Below are 8,636 nucleotides of genomic sequence, written 5' to 3' on the forward strand. Positions count from 1 at the left end.
CAGGTGGGGAGCCTGGGTGCTACCACACATAACAGAAATTCACGGCAGGGCAGCTGTCAAAAGGAGGCAGGGAGCTTTCTGCTCTGCTATGGGAGATTCTTCCCTGACCTGTCCCTAGTCTATGGGAATCTCACCCTGTCCTTTCAGTGTGGCTTCCCAAGGGAGGTGGCTCAAGGCCACTTGGATGTGCTAAGCAGGAGCAGAGTTGAACAGTACGATCCAGCCTGAGAGGATCTAACTAGCATTACATCTTTTTTTCCATCACTGTTGCTCCAGTGCGTAAGTCTCCTAGGGCTAAAGCCCAGCATTACAATGCAACTGAATCAATCCACTGCCCACTGGGCTAGCAGTATCTGAAGAGTGTCTACATAAATGCCCCAGAGTGGACACAACCGTCCTTCATCTTTTCACCGCTCTGGAGGCTAGGAGAGCAATCAAAGTGCTGGGTCTCTCTTTACATGACTCCCTCCTTGTGAGCCTGTGTGATTTCATCTCAAGATCCATAACGGCATGTACAAGTTCTGTTTTGCTAGGTGAGGGCCCATTCACAGGGTTTGGGGACTTAGAACAGGTGACATGTTTTCTCAAGGGCTACTCTACAGTCTACCACATACCCATCAACTTTGGAATCACATGGAGCCTGATGAAAGCTTGTCCCCATTACTTGCCAGCTAGTCTTTGGAAAAGTTTGGAAATCTCCCCAAACTTTGTTGGTTTTTAAAAATGCATAAAATAGGCATAATGTTTACTCAATCGAGTTCTTTGTGTGTATGTGTGTGTGTGTGTGTGTGTGAAGATTTGTTTATTATATGTAAGTACACTGTAGCTGTCTTCAGACACACTTTCTTCTCTTTCCAGCCCCGATCACTCTGGCCCAAAGATTTATTATTTTATTATGTGTAAGTACACTGTCTCTGTCTTCAGACACCCTAGAAGAGGGCATCAGATCTCATTACGGATGGTTGTGAGCTACCATGTGGTTCCTGGGATTTAAACTCAGGACCTTTGGAAGAGCACTCAGTGCTCTTAATCACTGAGCCATCTCTCCAGCCCTCAATCGAATTCTTAAAAGGGCTACATGATGCAACAAAGGGTCTTGATTTACTGTACACACTCACTGAGTGACCTGTATGTCTAAAAAGGTGATAAGGAAGTGACTTAGAGAAGTGAAGATGTCTTCCCACGGTCGCATAGCTCCTTAGATGGCAGAGCCAGCAAACCCTCTTCCTGTAGCTTTGCAAAACCTGCTATTTTCCTTGTATCCTCTCAGACACCATGACCATAGCATCCTCTGAGTGGAGTCAAAGTACCAGAGATACTAACATTCTGGCCCTAATAAGGGCCAGAATTTGACCTTGACTTCTTCCCCAGGTAACAGAAGAAACCAGGTGTGGCCCTACTTGGGAGAGGAAGCCAGTGGTCACAGTATCACGGTTACATAGTGGGGCAGTGGCTGTGGAGAGGGTGTGTTGTAGCCGTTTCCCACTTAAGGTTTGACTAAAACCCTCTAGGGTTTAATTAAGAAAGCTAAGCTTTCTTTAGGCAAGGGAATCAGCTTCACCAGGAAGGACAGCCAGGGCATCTCTGGAGCAAAATGAAAGGCCCCGTGTCAGCAAATGGATTAATTCCTTCCCCTCTGAATTCTTTTGAAATGTGATCTCCCCTTGTCTCCTCTCCAAGAGACAGGAACGACTTTGATCTTGAAAGCTCTGTCACTCAGATGTCCTGTGCTGTGTGCTCTGAAGCCGCCTGCCTGGCTTGAAGGGAGGGCAGTCTTGTTGGTTCCGGGACACCAGGCTTAGTCCTGCAGTGGGAAAGAAAAGACCCAACCTTCCGGATTAAGTGGAGTAATGACCCACCTAAGTGGTTTTCAAGTCTTGGAGGAGCCTTGGGGCTACAAAGCTCTGGTAGGGGTCTTAGTTCTTCCAGAGCCTTAAGGGCACAGGACTGAGCCTGGCTAAACCTTAGGTTCATTCAGGGTCCAGTGTCTCAAAAGAAAAGGATGTGATAGAAGGGAAAACACAAGCTTCCTCCTGGTGAGACTCAGGAAGGTTCTGGCAGTGGGAAAGAGGAAGAAGACAAGGCAAGGGTGTGGTCACCATGGAGGGAGTGGGACTGAGAGAGGGGTTATAGGTAACTCCTGGCCAATGTAACATGAAGGTAAAAAGATTTCCAACCACAGAGGGAGTCCTCAGCTGTGTTCAGAAACTCAGATCTCAGGCAGAGAAGAAAAGAGTTGTTCCTATCTAGCTGGTCAGCCAACTTACACCAGAAGCCCCAGCTGTGACTGCTCAGTGCTGGGCCCCAGAAGGCATGAACTGACGCCAGCTTCATCTCTGAAGAGACACAGGCAGCAGTTGTGTGGACTCCAGGCTAACGTGGGCGATTACTCTGGCAATGCAAGGCTGACTTCTGGCTCTTTAGCAAACAGTCGGTCTGAGGAAGGCCTCCAGGTTCTTACTATAGACTGAGGTAGGGGTGCTGCACGATAGGAAACTGACCCTTAAACCAATGTTGAGGGCCACATTTCTCTTTCCCTCCTCTCCATGTTTGCTGTCTAACTGGCCAAGTCAAAACTCAGCCTAACTCTGTGACCAAATCAACTCCATAGGTGAAGAGGGGGTCCAGCTCCTCCTCTCCTGGTTTCTGCATTCATCTCTGGTTACCCTCAAGCACCCCTTTGCAAAGATGGTGTGTGTTTACAAAGGCAACAGCCACAAAGATTTCAGGTAGGATCCTATGCCTGCAGCACCTGCTTCAGGGCCCAGGCCAGGGCAAGGACTATCATGGGACATGTTTGGTTAACAGGCAATCATAGTTAAGGTAGAAAACACTGTACATCCTTGGAGCCAGGGTTCTGTTGTAGGTATGCCCTAACATGTGAAATGCCAATCTCAGATGTTCACTTTCCCCTTAGCTGTTTTGTTGTTATTGTTGTTTTGTTTTGTTTTGTTTTGTTTCTTTTTTGAGACTGAATCTCATATATCGCAGGTTGACTTCAAATTCTTAATGTAGACAAGGGATGGCCTTGCACACCTGATCCTCCTGTCTCTACCTCTTAGGCACTAAGGTTATGGGTATGTGTGATCACTCCAGGCTTATGTGGTGTTGGGAGCTGAATTGAGGGCTTCATGCAGGCCGAGCTAACTGAGTCTTCATTTCCTCCTTAAAACACTTTAGGAACTTCCTCTCACTCTTGTCTGGTCTGCTTGGCATGGCTTACAATACTCTGTACCATGTGCCCTTATGACCCTGGTACCCCCTGACATTGTCCTTACTTCTTGACCCCTGAAGACTGGCATTAGCGCTGCATCTCAAGTGAGTGCTGCGTCTCCCATGTCTCTGTCCACAGGCAATCCCTGCGTACAGGATTATCACCTCCTCATCTGTGTGGAAAGTTTGGTTTTCATCTTTAAACTGAGGCTGTTCCGTAACGAAGAAGAAGATACTCAATGGGTAATGAAGAGAACAGGGAACCTTCCCTCTTGGAGCATGCGATGCTCCAGTCTAAGAAATCAATAGAGATGATAAAGAAATAAAAAAGTCTTAAGTAGATTTAAAATTCCAAGTCCAAAGCACGTGTGCCACGACCACTTCCTGAGTATTCCCCACAGCTATTAAAGCATTGCAGGGATGGCACGCAGAGCATGGAGATGTGAGCGTCCCCATCCAAAACACATGAATTGTGCCAGTCCGTAGTGGCACACACCTTTAATTCCAGCACTCGAGAGGCAGAGGCAGGCGGATATCAGTGAGTTTGAGGCCAGCCTGATCTGCAGAGTGAGTTCCAGGACAGCCAAGGCTACACAGAGAGACCTTGTCTCAGAAAACAAAACAAACAACAAAACAAAACAAAACAAAACAGACAAAACAGAACTCAGCATTCAAAGACACCACCTCTTTAGCCTTTTTTGGAATCTGCTCATGTGGGGTTTGGGAAGGGAAACCAATGTCCTTCCAGGTACGAGGGCCATTCTAAGTCACTGACCAGGGTACTCTGAGAAGGCAAGGGACCTCTGGATTCCTCTGTGTGGCTGTGGCTTTACTGGCTGGGTGAGAAGTTCTGGGGAGAAGGGTGATGCTCATGAGGGTCCCTTCTGAAGAAGGACCAGGGTCCTCTAGATTCTCCCACTAGGCTTGGCCAGTTACTCTGGTGCTCAGAGATGTGAGATCGGAGCCACTCAAGGAGATCAAGACCCATTCCCTCAAAGGGGAGAATGGAAAATGTTTTGAAAACTCTGCTTCTGGTTAGTGCAAAAAAGACGTGAAATGTGACCTTACCCCTCTCCTTCCTTCTTCTCCTTCTGGGATTTCAAAGTTAGATCTGGCAAATGGCAGTAAGCAGATATTTAACAGCCTGAGCAATTCTTCCCAACTTCTCAACACATACACTCACTGCTCCCAAGAGCCATCATGCAAAGATCAAGCACAAAGGACCTGATACTGGAAAAACTGGATTGAAGCCCCAAGACCTCACCTGGAGGCTCAGGTCCTCCTGGCTGTACCTGCACTAACTTTGAGGCACCCAGGCAAAAAGGTACCAGCAGGTACCCTGACTCAGCCAGTCAGTGCCAGGCAGTGATCCAGGGCAGGCTTCCCCCCACCAACTGGGCCACTCTGCCCACTCACAATGAGATGACTATCTCAGCAGATGGGAGGCAGCTGGGCAGGCCATGCCATCCCACAGAGGCCAGGAGGACAGAGCAGTCTCCTCCCAGCTGTGTCTGTGGGGTTCTTTGATATTTCCTTAAATAGGATCCAATTGAACATTTTGAAAGGTTCCACATTATGTAAGTGTTACCTTCTAAAATAGAATGCTTTTCCTATTATTTTCAGCTATCTAAGAAGTGAGCCCCAGATTCTTCCAAGAACTTCTTGTCCGAGGAAGATGAAGAGATCATTGGTAAGGCAGAGGCCCAGTGAGGTTGAGGCTGTTTGTGTTATACAACCACCTCAGGGTAGGAGGACCCCATAGTCATTTCCCACAATCCTCTGCGTCTTGGCAGGACTGACCTTAGCAACTGAGCAGAAGGACCTAGTTGCATCCACTAAGTTGAAGTTAGGATGCCATGACCTGGTGCTAATGAGCAGCAGCTCAGCTGTCACGGGTTCGATTCTTCCTATCACTCACTTCGGCCATCTTCTTATACCCTGTTGGGATGGGCTGGCACTTCCTTTTACTCCCTCCCAGCCACAAACCACAATGCTGGGCAGGCAGCAGCTGCTTAATCCATACTTGCTGGGCTGAGTCAGCTTGCAAGTGGCAAAGTGCCCTGGTGCTTACCAGGCCGGCTGGCTGCCCAGTCATCTCTGCCTCATTAGCACTACATAATGCTTCAGAGTCTTAGGACCCCTGCTCCAGCTTGCAGGACCCCTGCTCCAGCTTGCAGGACCCCTGCTCCAGCTTGCAGGACCCCTGCTCCAGCTTGCAGGACCCCTGCTCCCAGCAGGACTCAGAAGAAGTTCAGGAGCCCTCCAAACTCGGCAACTTTAAGAAGGGAAACCCCCACTGATTCTCTCCTGGGAGTCATTTTCACCTCTTTTGTCTGATCCAGACAGAGAAGACCTGTGAAGACTTTTACACATGGTCACTTTTCCCAGCCCAGTTCGTAGCCACAACCAAAAGGTGACCCAGGAACATGCGTATCTCAGACATCTGTTTACCTCTCATCTGCTCCAACCATCAGATGACCTGTGAGGAATGGGTTCGGAGCCTGCCTTTCTGTCCTTACCATGAAGGGAGGTCCAGCCTATGGGCTGCTGCTGGGCCTCGGGACAGGACCACGTGTGCCATATGACCAGGGCCAGGGAAACAGAAGAGAGCATCTCAGCCTCAAGAACAACAGCGAGTCCCCAGAGAGCCTTTCTTTACCTCACACTGCATCAAGTCGAGGCCTTGCATTTGCCTAAGTGCCTTGGTGAGACATTAGGGGTTGTCCTCTTGGGGGGATCCCCAGGAAGCTGTGTGTGGTGGGTAGGATACACAAATAGGTTTCTGCTGGACTTTCAGTCCTGGCCCCTACTCTGCTGAGTCTCTCGATGGAGTCTCACATCGCTCTGCTTCTGTTTCTGTCTGAACAAGAGAGCACAGAGAAGTTTCCTGAATGGCAAAGGCTATCCTATGCCCTCGGAAAAGGCCAGTGCCCATCTACATGAAAGTCTGTGCTAAGTTCCCCTCCTGACAATGGGGGTGCATCCTCCACAGGGCTCTTCGTGCCCACTGACTGCAGATTGAGACTGACCTTTCTTCCTGGAATGGGGGTAAAATGTAAAACTCCTCTAAGACATATCGGCATCTCAGGCACACAAGGAGGGAACCATGGCTGTGGGGGAGGTTGTAGCTGCCTGTGGAAGAGCCAAGATCAGGAATGTAAGGCTGCAGTCCTGCTCTGTCTGCAGAAGGAGTTAGTCCGGGCATCTCCTGCTGCTCTGAGGCTAATTGCTTAATTGAATCAGTGCAAATTCCTGCTGTTTTGGAGCTTGCGAGTTGTCTACAAGATGGGCTGACTTGGCAGGTCAGGAAGGCAGAGGCCCAAGAGGCAGCAGCCAGGAGCTCCTGACCCACTGTCTAGGCTGTGGAGGTCTCTGCTGCTCAGCTGAACTTGAGTGCCCTTGGCTAGCCCTGGGCAGGGGTGAACTCAGACTCACATAGTCTACTGAAGAAGAGAAACAACTCACAGAAATTACCCTCTGACCTCCACACACACACCATGGCACACCTCAGTCCATACACATTTACACAGATAAGTGTGTGTGGGGTGTGTGTGTGTGTGTGCTGTGCAGTCGAGTATGCATGAGTGTACTGTGTGTGTGCATGTGTGGTGTGCTAATGTCCCTTCAGATAGACTTGGGTGAGGCACTACTACTGATAAATTAGTCTGCACTGATGAAATGAGCCAGCTCAAGCCAGATTAGAGCATGCAAAGGCAGGTTTATTGGGAAGCAGCTCTCAGGTAGGTTTACTGGTCCCAAAGAAAAAGGACAGGGAAGTCACCAAGGAGAGGAAGACAAAGGAAAGGGGAAAGAGAGAGAGAAAGAGTGTGAACACACAGGGAGAGAGAAAATGCAGGGAGAGGGAAAGGAATAAGCCCCAAATCTCTGGTTTATACAGGAAAGAGCCTCTGAGGGAGGGGGAAGCCCAGCCTCTGGGCTGGAAAGGTCAGGCAGGGCAAGAGGGTCAGGGTATGTCCTGTAACGGGTAGGGACTGAGGGATGCTGGGATAACCTGGAGGCCAGGTCCTCCTTGGTATGTAAAATATGTACCTTCTGTTTGTCCCAGGTCTGAATCCCAACAATTACATGTTAACCATTTCCTGTTCCCAGGCACACTGCAGGGCCACATTTCCCACCATCCTTTGCATTTAGTAAAGTGCATGCAAGGAGGTTCCGACCAGTAGAATAATGCCACTCACTGAGATGTGACGTTCTGGCACTAGCCGGGTCCTGAATCAACAACTGTGACCCTGGCACTTGACGCTGTGAGCCAAGAGGCTTCCACTGACTCTGCTGAGAGGCAGTGGGAGAGACTCTGGCTGTGGCTGTGGTCACGCCATCTCCTAGCTGTGTGATCTCAGGCAAATCACTTAACCTTTCTGAACCTGTTTTCTCATCTCTGAAAAAGGAGTAACCTAACATTTAAGGTTGTAAAAATTCAATTAAATGATTCACAAAAAGTTCTTGGCATGGGGCCTAGCACAGAGCCAAGCATATAAATAGCAACTGCTGTTAGTACATTAAGTTGGAAACAGTTTAGAAGATTAATTCTTTTAAAACTTTTATCTGTTTCAAATTGCCTGGTTTATTTCTTAAATAGCACAGAGGAAAGGAAGCAGTCGGCTTGACTCCCTTACAGCCCTGGACTAAGTTTACCAGACTTAGAAGTTCAAAATAATGGATTTTGGTAACAGTTTGTTCTGAGCTGTCCAGAGAAAAGAAGCAGGACTTAGCTTCCTAACCAAGCCAAGAGCAGCCTGACCCTGGCCGGCTGGCTCTACACCGTGGGTGGCGGTTGATAGAAGATGGCCAAGGCTGGCGGCAGCAGGCAGTGTACAATGGATGAGTTCACGGTGGGGACTGAGCCTCCCAGGCCTGACTTCAGAACAGCCCTGGCCAGGAACCAGGTACTCTTTCCAGCCCTGTGTCTGTCTTTTGGTTCTTTGGTTGATTGGTTGGTTTGGGTTTGGGTTTTTTTGAGACAGGGCCTTTCTATGGAACCTCAGCTGTCCTAGAACTTGCTCTGTAGACCAGGCTGGCCTCAAACTCCTGCCCCTGCCTCCCAAGTGCTAGGATTAAAGGCGTGTGCCACCACTGGCCAGCTTTGCCCTGAGATTGTCATCACTCTATGCCGTTGTAGCTATTCTGACAGGCAGGTAATTACATCCCACTGTGCTTTAACATCCCTGATGATATCATTATCATCTCCTGAGAAGATAACAATGGCCATCCTTTCACATGCTCACCTCCTATCTCTAGTTCTTCTCTCCTGTGCCTTTTAGCCACTTTACAACTGGATTGCTTGCTGTTTATTTATTTTTAAACTGTTGGACATCAGACACATTTCTAGACTCTAATCTTTGCTAATACCTGTGGCCTATAAAGACTTTCTCCCTGTGTGTGGTTGGTCATCCCTCAGCAAA

Source organism: Mus caroli, unplaced genomic scaffold (genome assembly GCF_978045245.1).
Source record: "Mus caroli unplaced genomic scaffold, Mus_caroli_1 scaffold_14, whole genome shotgun sequence".
Classification (NCBI taxonomy): Eukaryota; Metazoa; Chordata; class Mammalia; order Rodentia; family Muridae; genus Mus; species Mus caroli.